We start from the raw sequence: 11400 nt of genomic DNA, 5'->3' as shown, positions 1-11400 counted from the left end.
TGTTTCGCTTAGGATAATACTTTCCAGGTCCCTCCATGTAGTCTCAAAGGATAAGAGATCCTTCTTTCTTACAGCTGCATAGTACTACATTGTGTATATGTACCACATCTTTTTTATCCACTCGTCTACTCATGAACACTTGGGCTGTTTCCAGATCTTAGCTATTGTAAATAGTGCTGCTATGAACATGGGGGTACATATATTCTGTCTGATTGGTGTTTCAGGCTTCTTAGGGTATATTCCTAGAAGCGGGATCACTGGGTCAAACGGAAGTTCAATTTTTAATTTTTTGAGGTAACAGCATATTGTTTTCCATAGTGGCTGCACCAGTCTGCATTCCCACCAGCAGTGTACTAGAGTCCCCTTTTCTCCACACCCTCGCCAACACTTGTTGTTTGATGCTTTGTTGATGGCGGCCATTCTGACAGGTGTGAGGTGATACCTCATTGTTGTTTTAATTTGCATCTCTCTGATGATTAGTGATGTTGAGCATTTCTTCATATGTCTCTTAGCCATTTGTATGTCCTGTTTGGAGAGGTGTCTATTTAGTTCCTCTGCCCATTTTTTAATTGGGTTCTTTGTCTTCCTTTTGTTGAGTTGTATGAGCACTCTATATATTTTGGAAATTAACCCCTTATCTGATGTATCATTGGCAATGGTGTTCCCCCATACAATAGGATGCCTTTCCATTTTGATGGTTGTTTCTTTTGCTGTGCAGAAGCTTTTTAGTTTGATGTAGTCCCATGTGTTCATTTTTTCCTTTGTTTCTGTTGCCTTAGGTGATGTATCATTGAAAATTCTGCTGCGTATGATGTCCGCAATTTTGTTGCCTACATTTTCTTCTAGAATTTTTTGAATTCACAGGTCACATTAAATCTTTTATCCATTTTGAGTTTATTTTTGTGTATGGTGTAAGTTGATGGTCTAGTTTCATTTTTTTGCATGTAGCTGTCCAGTTTTCCCAACACCATTTATTAAAGAGGCTGTCTTTACTCCACTGTATGCTCTTGCCACCTTTGTCAAATATTAATTGAGCATATTGCCTTGGGACCATTTCTGGGTTCTCTATTCTGTTCCATTGGTCTATATGCCTATTCTTGTGCCAGTACCAGCCTGTTTTGATTACAGTCGCTTTGTAGTATAACCTGATATCTGGTATTGTGATCCCACCTACTTTGTCCTTTTTTAAAACATTGCTGTGGCTATTCAGGGTCTTTTTTGGTTCCATATGAACTTTTGAAGTATTTGTTCTAGTTCTGTGAAATATGTCGTTGGTATTTTGATGGGGATTGCATTGAATCTATAGATTGCTTGGGATAATAGGGACATTTTAATGATGTTAATTCTTCCAATCTTTGAACAAGGTATGTACTTCCACGTTTTTATATCTTCCTCTATTTCTTTTTTCAATGTCCTGTAGTTTTCTGCAAATAGGTCCTTTACTTCTTTGGTTAAGTTTATTCCTAGGTATGTTAATTTTTTGCTGTGATGGTAAATGGGATTGTTTTTTCAGTTTCTCTTTCTGTGAGTTCATCATTGGTGTATAAGAATGCCATCGATTTCTTGACGTTAATTTTGTATCCTGCTACTTTGCCAAATTCATTTATTAAGTCTAGTAGATTTTTGATGGAGTCTTTAGGGTTTTATATGTATAATATCATGTCATCTGCAAATAATGACAGTTCCACTTCCTCCTTTCCAGTTTGGATCCCTTTTATTTTTTCTTCCTGTCTGATTGCTGTGGCTAAGACTTCCAGTACAGTGATAAATAAGAGTGGCGAAAGTGGACATCCCTATCTTGTTGCTGTTCTTAAGGGAAACGCTTTTAGTTTCTGCCCATTGGGTATGATGTTGGCTGTTGGTCTTTCATATATGGCCTTTATTATTTCAAGATATGATCCCTCTATTCCCACATTGCTGAGCATTTCTATCAGAAATGGATGCTGGATTTTGTCGAATGCTTTTTCAGCGTCTATTGATATGATCATGTGGTTTTTATTCTTCATTTTATTTATGTGGTGTATCACATTTATTGATTTGTGAATATTGTACCAGCCTTGTATCCCTGGGATGAATCCCACTTGGTCATGGTAAATAATTTTTTTGATGTATTGCTGGATCTGATTTGCTAGTATTTTGTTCAGGATTTTGGCGTCTATGTTCATCAGGGATATTGGCCTATAGTTTTCTTTGTTTGTATTGTCTTTTTCTGGTTTTGGAATTAGAATTATGCTGGCCTCATAAAACGACTTTGGCAGTCTTCCTTTTTCTTGAATTTTTTTGAAATAGTTTGAGGAGAATGGGTGTTATTTCTTTTTTGAATGTTCGGTAAAACTCCTCCATGAAGCCATCTGGGCCTGGACTTTTGTTTGCTGGGAGAGTCTTGATTACCTCTTCAATTTCCTTAGTTGTTATTGGTCTGTTCAAGTTTTCTATCTCTTCCAGGTCCAGTTTTGGGAGACTGTGTGTTTCTAGAAATTTATCCATTTCACTTAGATTGTCAAATTTGTTGCCATATAATTGTTCATAGTATCTGTTAATGATCTTTTATATTTCTGTGGTGTCAGTTGTTACTTCTCTTTCATTTCTGATTTTGTGCATTTGGGTTTTCTCTCTTTGTTTCATGGTAAGTCTAGCTAAGGGTCCATCAATCTTGTTTATCTTTTTGAAAAACCAGCTCTTTGTTTCCTTGATCCTTTGAATTGGTTTTTTTTGTTGTTGTTCTCTATGTCTTTTATTTCTGCTCTGATCTTTACTACAGTGATACCTCGGTTCTCGAACGCCTCGGTTTTCGACCAAATCGGTATTCAACCAGGAGATTCGAGAAACTTTTGTCTCGGAATCTGAACAAATATTTGGAACTCGAACTTCCGAGATGAGCCGAGTTGAGCCGAATGGCGTTCATTCGGCCCAGCGCGCCTTGCTTGCGTCATCAGTGTGAGTGCAGAGAGAGAGTCACGCTTTGTGGAGTCACGCTTTGTGGTTTCATTGCTTCGGTTCTCGAACAATTCGGTTCTCGACCGTCCTCCTGGAACGAATTATGTTCGAGAACCGAGGTATCACTGTATTTCCTTCCTTCTACATGCTCTGGAGTTTTCTTTTTGATTGCTTTCTAATTCTTTAAGTTGTGAGGTTAGACAGTCAATTAGAAATTTTTCTTGTTTCTTGAGGTAGACCTGTAGTGCTATGAACTTCCCTCTCAGAACTGCTTCGCTGCATCCCATAGATTTTGTGTGGTTGTGTGTTCATTTTCATTGGTTTCCAAGAAGTTTTAAATTTCTTCCTTGATCTCCTCGGTAATCCATTCATTGTTTAATAACATGCTGTTTAGCCTCCATGTGTTCAAATGTCTTTGCATGGTTTTGTTGCAGTTGATTTCTAGTTTCATGCCATTGTGATTTGAGAGGATGCTTGATATGATTTTAATCTTCTTGAACTTGTAGAGATTTAGTTTGTGTCCTATCATGTGGTCTGTCTTTGAGAATGTCCCATGTGCACTTGAGAAGAATGTGAATTCTGTAGTTTTGGGGTGTAATTCTCTATAGATATCTATTAAGTCCATTTGGTCTTCATTTAGAGTCTCTGTTTCCTTGCTAATTTTTTGTCTAGAGGATCTATCCAGTGGTGTCAAAGGGGTGTTGAAGTCCCCTGCTATGATTGTATTGCTGTCAATTTCTCCTTTGAAGTCCTCCAGATGATTTTTAATATATTTTGGTGCTCCTATATTGGGTGCATATATGTTTATCAAGGTTATATCTTCCTGTTGGATAGATCCTTTCAATATTATGTAGTGGCCTTCTTTGTCTCTAGTTATGGCCTTCATTTTGAAATCTATTTTATCAGATATGAGTATTGCTATCCCAGGTTTTTTTTGCTTTTCATTTGCTTGGAAAATTTTTTTCCATCCCTTCACTTTCAACCTATGTGAGTCTTTTGTTGTGAGGTGGGTCTCTTGTAAACAACATATAAATGAGTCATGCTTTCTTATCCAATCAGCTACTCTGTGTCTTTTTATCAGAGCATTCAATCCATTTACATTTAAGGTGATTATTTATATGTACTTATTTATTGCCATTTTTGTTTAGTTTGGTTCTATTTTTCTTCCCATTTCTCTTGCTAATTACAGCAGTCCTTTTTAACATTTCTTGCAGTGCTGGTTTGGTGCTAACGTATTTCCTTAGCCTTTTTTTTTCTCTGAGAAGATCTTTATTTGACCTTCTATTTTGAGTGACAGCCTTGCTAGGTAGAGTAGTCTTGGATTCAGATCCTTGTTTTTCATGACCTTATTTATTTCATGCCATTCCCTTCTGGCCTGTAGTGTTTCTTGTGAGAAGTCAGCTGAGAGCCTTATGGGGTTTCCTTTGTAGGTAATCTGTTGCTTATCTCTTGTGCTTTTAGGATTCTCTCGTTGTCTTTAATTTTTGGCATTTGAATTACTATGTGTCTTGGTGTGGGCCTGTTTGGGTTCTTCTTACTTGGGGCTCTCCGTGCTGCTTGAACTTCAATGACTTCTTCCTTCACCTAATTAGGGAAGTTTTCTGTCACTATTTCTTTGAATATATTCTCTAACCCTTGCTCATTTTCTTCTTTTCCAGGGACTCTTATGATGCGAATATTATTACGTTTCCAGTTGTCCCACAGTTCTCTTAAGCAGTCTTCCTGTATTTTAATCGTTCTTTCCTTTTGGTTTTCTGAGTGGTTGATTTTTTCTACCCTGTCTTCTAATTCGCTGATCCGGTCCTCAGCTTCCTCTACTCTGCTCTTTAGACCTTCCAATGTGTTCTTTATTTGTTATATGTCACTCTTGATCTCTTCCTGGTGGTTTTTATTTTCCAATTGGTTTATTTTTAGCATCGCTATGTCTTTACTCATGCTTTTGAGCTTCCTCAAGATCATGGCTCTGAATTCTCACTCTGTTAACATGCCTAACTGCTCCGCATTGATATCACCTTCGGTGGAGGTCTCTTGTTCTTTCATTTGGCTTTTGTTTCTGTGTTTCACCATTTTGGCTATCACAGTGGGCTTTTGAGCCTGCCCAGTTTTCCCTGTGGGTATTGGTGTTCTGCTGTTTGTGGCTTCCTCTCCAGGGTCTAGATGAGCGAGGGAGGACCCACGTTAAACACCACTGTCAAGTCTTACTTTTCTGGTTAGAGTTGCTAGCCCAGGAAAGGTACTGTTATCTTCTAGCTTTTTGCCTGGAGGCTAGCAGTCCAGGTTACTTGATGAGTTTTGGGTTGTCAGTTGATTGAAAAACTCCCTCAGGTGCTCAGCATAAGGGGATTTCCCAAGGGTGGGGCAGATGCTTGTTGTTAATGGGCCTCAATTTGCATTTCAATGGCCCACAGGGTGGGGTTGAATCTCCGAGGGAGGGGCCGCTGCCTCTCCCCAGAGCCCTGGGAAGGAGCAATATGGCCTCATCCTGTGTGGCAGCAACTCAGCAAAAGCTGTGAGTGCCCTCCAAATCCCCACACAGTTCCCGTCCAGTCTAGCCTCCCTCTGCCGGAGCCCAAGGTGAGTGGCTGTGGCTGTTTTAGCCTCTGTCCGGGCTCTGCGCTGTGGGGCCGCCTGGGAGTGTAACCCGAGGGTGCTGCTCCCAGGTAAGGCCGCTGCCGAGCTGACCTTCTCGCGCCTTCGCAGTCCTACCATGATCGATGGAGTCAGTAACCCTGGTTATATGGTCCTTGCAAGCTGCTTTTCTGTTGCTTTTTCCCGTCAATTTGTCTGTGTTTTAGTTGTAATTCCAGTTTGGTCCTGGGAAACGGTCTGTGTAGCTTCCGTTCACTCCGCCGCCATTGGAAACTGTCATGAGATCTTTAAAAAAATTTATTTTAGCCCTGGCTGGTTTGGCTCAGTGGTTAGAGTGTCAGCCTGCGGTCCAGAGAGACTCAGGTTCGGTTCCCGCTAAGGGCACGTACCTTGGTTGCAGTTTGTCCCCGGCCCTGGTTGGATCTTGCGGATGGCAGCCACTCGAAGTGTTCTTTTCACTTCGATGTTTCTTTCTCTCTCTCTCCCTCCCACTCTATCTGAACAAAATATCGAAAAATGTTCTCGGGTAAGAATAAAAAAATAAAAATTTTATTTTAGATAGAGGAAGGGAGTGTGAGAGAGAGAGAAACATCAATTTGTTGTTCTACCCACTATGCATTCATTGGTTGATTCTTTTTTGTTGTTGTTGAAAGTATTACAGATGTCCTCCTATTTTTCCCCTTTGATCCCTTCCTTCCTGCTCCCACCCTCCTCCTGCCTTCCCCAATCTAACGTCCCTGCCCATTGGTTGTGCATATTTGCATATAAATTCTTTGGTTTATCTCTTCCCCATCTCCCCCACCCCTCTGAGGTTTGTCAGTCTGTTCCCTATTTCCATGATTCTGGATCTCTTTTGATTGACCACTTATTTTGTTCATTATGTTCTACAAGTAAGTGAAATCGTGTCATACTTCTCTTTCTCTGACTGGCTTGTTTCACTTAGCATAATACTCTCCAGGTCCCTTCATGTCATCGTGAAGGGTAAGAGATCTTTCTTCTTTACAGCTGCATAATATTCCATTGTGTAAATGCACCACAGCTTTTTTTATCCACTCATCTACTGATGGACACTTGGGCTGTTTCCAGATTTTAGCTATTGTAAATAGTGCTGCTATGAATACAGCAGTGCATATATTCTTTTTGATTGGTGTTTTAGGCTTCTTAGGATATATTCTAAGAAGTGGGATCACTGGGTCAAATGAGAGTTCCATTTTTTAATTTTTGAGGAAGCACTGTATTGTTTTCCACAGTGGCTGCATCAGTCTGCATGCCCAATTGATTGATTCTTGTTTGTGCCCTGACCCAGGATGAAAGCTGCAACCTTGTATCCAATGCTCTAACCAGCTGAGCTACACAGCCAGGGCTATAGCAGGTTTTCTTTAAATGACTAGGGACTCTAATCATAGAACCTTTATATTAATCACTCCTGGAACATATCTATCTCTTTGCTTTTGTTAATGAAATGATAAAATGTTCTATATTTTAAGTCACCTTTACGGATTTTTGTCATGGAAATTTCCGGCAAGAGTCTATCACATTCAATAGGTGGTGAGCACTTTTACCTTTCAGTTCAATTCAATTCAGTTCAAAGGCTTAAGTATTGTGGATATTAATGGGAACTTGGTCATTACTTATTACATTAGAAAAAGACAGGTAATGTGATAGTATATTTAACATCAATACAGCAAGGTTTATTTTTTGTTCTACCTATCCAAAGTGAGCCAGTGGGAAGCTGAGGTGGACAGTGGTCCCACCCCACACAGGCAGTCACTCAACGTCCCAGGGGTGTGGGGCTCCATCGTTTATGGTGCTGCCAGCTCAACCAGTGGCTTTCAGGGGAAGAGAGACCAGAGAGAAGGTGCATCCCCTGTAAATTACTTTGCACCACATTACTTTGATCATTGCCCCCTGATGAGGCCACACTTAACTGCAAGAGGGCTGGGAAGTCTAATCCTCCTGTATTCCCAGGAAGGAGAGAACCACATAGGCAAACAGGACCATCTCTACCACATCTATTCACCACACCCTCTGCAGTGATTTCAATCTGTTGTGATGCTTTTTGTCCATTCATTCTTTCAAATGATGATAATAAGGAGATAATTAGAATTTGGATAAAATCTGTCCAGACAAAAAGTAGTACAGTTGTGGTTTATATTCTTGATAAAGTCATGCTAGCAATAACATTAACAACGATGATTTTTTTTTAAAGAGCTACAATTTATTGAGCATTTATTATTAGTCATGAATTTCTCTTTGAATTATCTCAGGTTGTAAAATAGTTTCTTGTATTATTTTAATTTTATAGATAAGAAAATGAGGCTCAGACACTTTAAGCAATTCCCCCAGGGTCACTGGTGGTGAGGAGCAGGAGCAGGAATTGAATTTATGAGGGCTGAACCCAAAGTCCAGATCTTATCTATTAGGCCCCAGAGAAGCAAATTGCAGCTGTGCCCAATGATACGTTATATAAACACAGCAATGCTTCAAAGCCTCTATAACACTTTAAAGTGGCAAAAATTAGACTTTGATTCACATAAATTGGCACTGGGAAGCTTCTTAGAGATTACCTGGTACAACACTTTTGATTTTCTTAAAAAGAAACCATGTTCGTTAGGATAAAGTTAAACCGTTTGGTGGCTCAGAAAAGGAGTTTCTTTTTCTCCTATGTAATAGTCTCAGTCTAAATGGTTCAGGTTTTCAGAATAGCCTTGCTCCTCATGGTCACTCAGGGACCTAGGTTCCTTTCAGGGAATTGCTGTGCCCTTCCCTAGGGCTTGTCATCAAAATGAGGCCAACACATCCAAGTTCCAGCCGGCAACTGGGGGGAAGAGAACGTGCAGGAGGGATGTGGAAGCTCAGCTTCTAAAACATTCATGAAAACTGAAGGGAGAAGGAGAAAGAAGACCCAAAGGCAGGAATAGGTGGAAGAAAAAAGGGAACATGACAACCTTTTGTTTTTGCAACAGGAGGAGAGATTATGTGCTCAAAGGAAAGAATCCTATGAGCCACAGGCTAAACAAAACATACACTTTCTCTCATTACAAGTCTACTGATGAGGAAGGAAAAGCCTGGGAAGTGTAAGTGAAGCACCTCATGAATCAGTAGAAAAAAGACTGAAGTACAGGACATACTTCTATCCTGAAATAGTTAACTGGGATGCCGGCACAGATATTCTGGTTAAAGAACTTTCAATTTAGCCTGTAGTTGGGGGATTTCTTAGTTGGTCCGAAGGTTGTGGGTTATTGTTAAGCTGATTAAATTCAAAATTTTAAAGTAGGCAAGTCACACGTGGTTCAAAACTCAAAATGATATAAAGAGGTTTACTCAGAGAAATATCCACCCCATCCCATACCTGTTGTGAAAATGCACTGGACAATTAAAGAGATGATTATATTCTGGCTATTATGATAAGGGGAATGTTGGTTAATGAGGGATGTCTCAAAGAAAAGGGGGCACGTAAACAAGGGAGTCATCCAGGCCTGTCTTATGGGAGTCTGGAGGAAGAATGAAGATGGATCGCATTTCAGACAGCAAGGGGGTCCTTTGTTATTTCCTGCAACACAGAGGGTTGGGGGATTTCTTAACCTCACTGTTTTCCTGGAGCCCTGGGCTCAGGTAAAGTTCAACATTGTCACTATTTACCCCAAACTCCCCCTGCCCTGTATAGGTGACTACTTCTATTGGTGTCTTCTGTATTGTGACAGTATTTCCTCATGCAAGCACATGCAAATATAACCATGTATTTTTCTTAAAGACTTTTTCTTAAAGACGATTTTTTGTTTGGCAGTTTTTAAAAATTGATGCGTGAGTGTGTGTGTGTATGTGTGATAGAGTGCGTGAGAGAGAGAGACAGAGATCAACCTGTTGTTCCACCCATTTATGCTTTCATTGGTTGATTCTTGTACGTGCCCTCACCTGGGATCGAACATGCAACCTTGGTTCATCAGGACTATGCTCTAACTAACTGAACTGAACTACCCGGCCAGGGCCAAGACTGACTTACTTACTTACTTTATTTATTCATATCCTCACCTGAGGACACTTTTCCATTTTTTGTTCAGATAGAGTGGGAGGGAGGGAGAGGAAGAAAGAGAGAGAGAAACATCGACGTGAAAGAGACACATTGAGTGGGTGCCACCCGCACGACCAACCAGGGCCGGGGACAAATGGCAACTGAGGTATATGCCCTTAGCAGGAACCGAACCCAGGTCTCTCTGGACCGCAGGCCAATGCTCTAACTGCTGAGCCAAACGAGCCAGGGCCAAGACTTTATTTTATAGAGCTGTTCTAGGGCCACAGGCAAATTGAGAGAAAGGTACAGAAATTTCACATTTAACTCCTGCCTGAACACACCCAGAGCCTCCCCCATTATCAACACCCCCCATCAGAGGGGTACATTTATTACAACTGATGAGCCAACATTGATACAAAATACTCACCCAGAGTCCATACTTTACATTACAGTTCATTCTTGGTGTTTTACATACTATGGGCTTGAACATATGTGTCCATCATTATAATATCACACAGAGTATTTTGACTGCCCTAAAAATCCTGTGCCCTACCTATTCATCCTTCCCACTCACCCCATCTCCTGGTAACCACTGATCTTTTTTATTGTCCCAATAGTTTTGCTTTTTCCAGAACATCATAGAGTTAGAATCATACAGTATATATAGACTTTCAGGTTGGCTTCTTTCATTTAATAATCTGTACTTGTTTATTTTCATGTCTATTTATGACTTGATAGCTCATTTCTTTTTTTCTTTTTTTTAATCCTCACCCGAGGACACTTTTTGTTCAGATAGAGTAGGAGGGAGAGAGAGAGAGAAACATCGATGTGAAAGGGACACATCGAGTGGCTGCCACCCGCACGACCAACCAGGGCCGGGGACAAACTGCAACCAAGGTACATGCCCTTAGCGGTAACCGAACCCGGGTCTCTCGGGACCGCAGGCTGATGCTCTAACCGCTGAGCCAAACCGGCCAGGGCAATAGCTCATTTCTTTTTAGTGCTGAATAATATTCCATTGTCTGGTGAACACATATTCTTATCCTCTCCTTTCTTACACATCAAGTAGCATAGAACATATACCTTCTGCAACTGAATTTTTTTTTCACTTTATAATACTATATCCTGGATATCTTTCTATATCTATACATAGAGCTTTTTTATTTTTCTTATTTTTTCCTCACTAGTTATTTAACCAGGCCCCTATGACATTTGAATTACTTCCAATATTTTGCTATTATAAATAATGTTTAATAAATAACCTTGCACATATATCATATTTTACATATACCAGCATATCTGCAGGATAAATTCCCAAAGGTAGGATTGCTGGGTCAACAGGAAAATATATTGGTGATTTCTGTAGATTTTGCCACATTGCTCCACGGGGCTTAGATCATTTTGCCCCCCATACCTGCACTTTATGAGCATGCTCTATTCCCATCGCCTCACCGGAATGTGTTCTCAAGTGAATTATTCTAACCCAGTTGGTGAGAAATAGTATCTTGTGGTAGTATTAATTTGCATTCTCTTAAAGTTGTCTATTTGATTCAACAGTTATTTTGAAAAATTCTTTAGAAAACAGACTGTACTGAAGATACTGACCCCTTGAACAATCAATGATCGATCACCCCCTCCCACCTTCCCACTGGTGCAAACCCAAATGAGTCCACATGGTGGAGAGCAGCATGTCTCCAAGTTCATTCACAGATGTTACCAGCTGTTCCTCAGGATTCCATGCTCAAATAAATTTGAGACAACGGCAAAGAGGCTTCTTTAAAAAATTTTTTTTCCTTTATTGATTTTTAGAGAGAGAGGAAGGGAAGGGGAGAGATAGAAACATCGATGAGAGAGAACATTGA

This window comes from Molossus molossus, unplaced genomic scaffold (assembly GCF_014108415.1).
Source record: "Molossus molossus isolate mMolMol1 unplaced genomic scaffold, mMolMol1.p scaffold_m16_p_12, whole genome shotgun sequence".
Taxonomy (NCBI): Eukaryota; Metazoa; Chordata; class Mammalia; order Chiroptera; family Molossidae; genus Molossus; species Molossus molossus.
Note: the sequence above shows the minus strand (reverse complement) of the source record.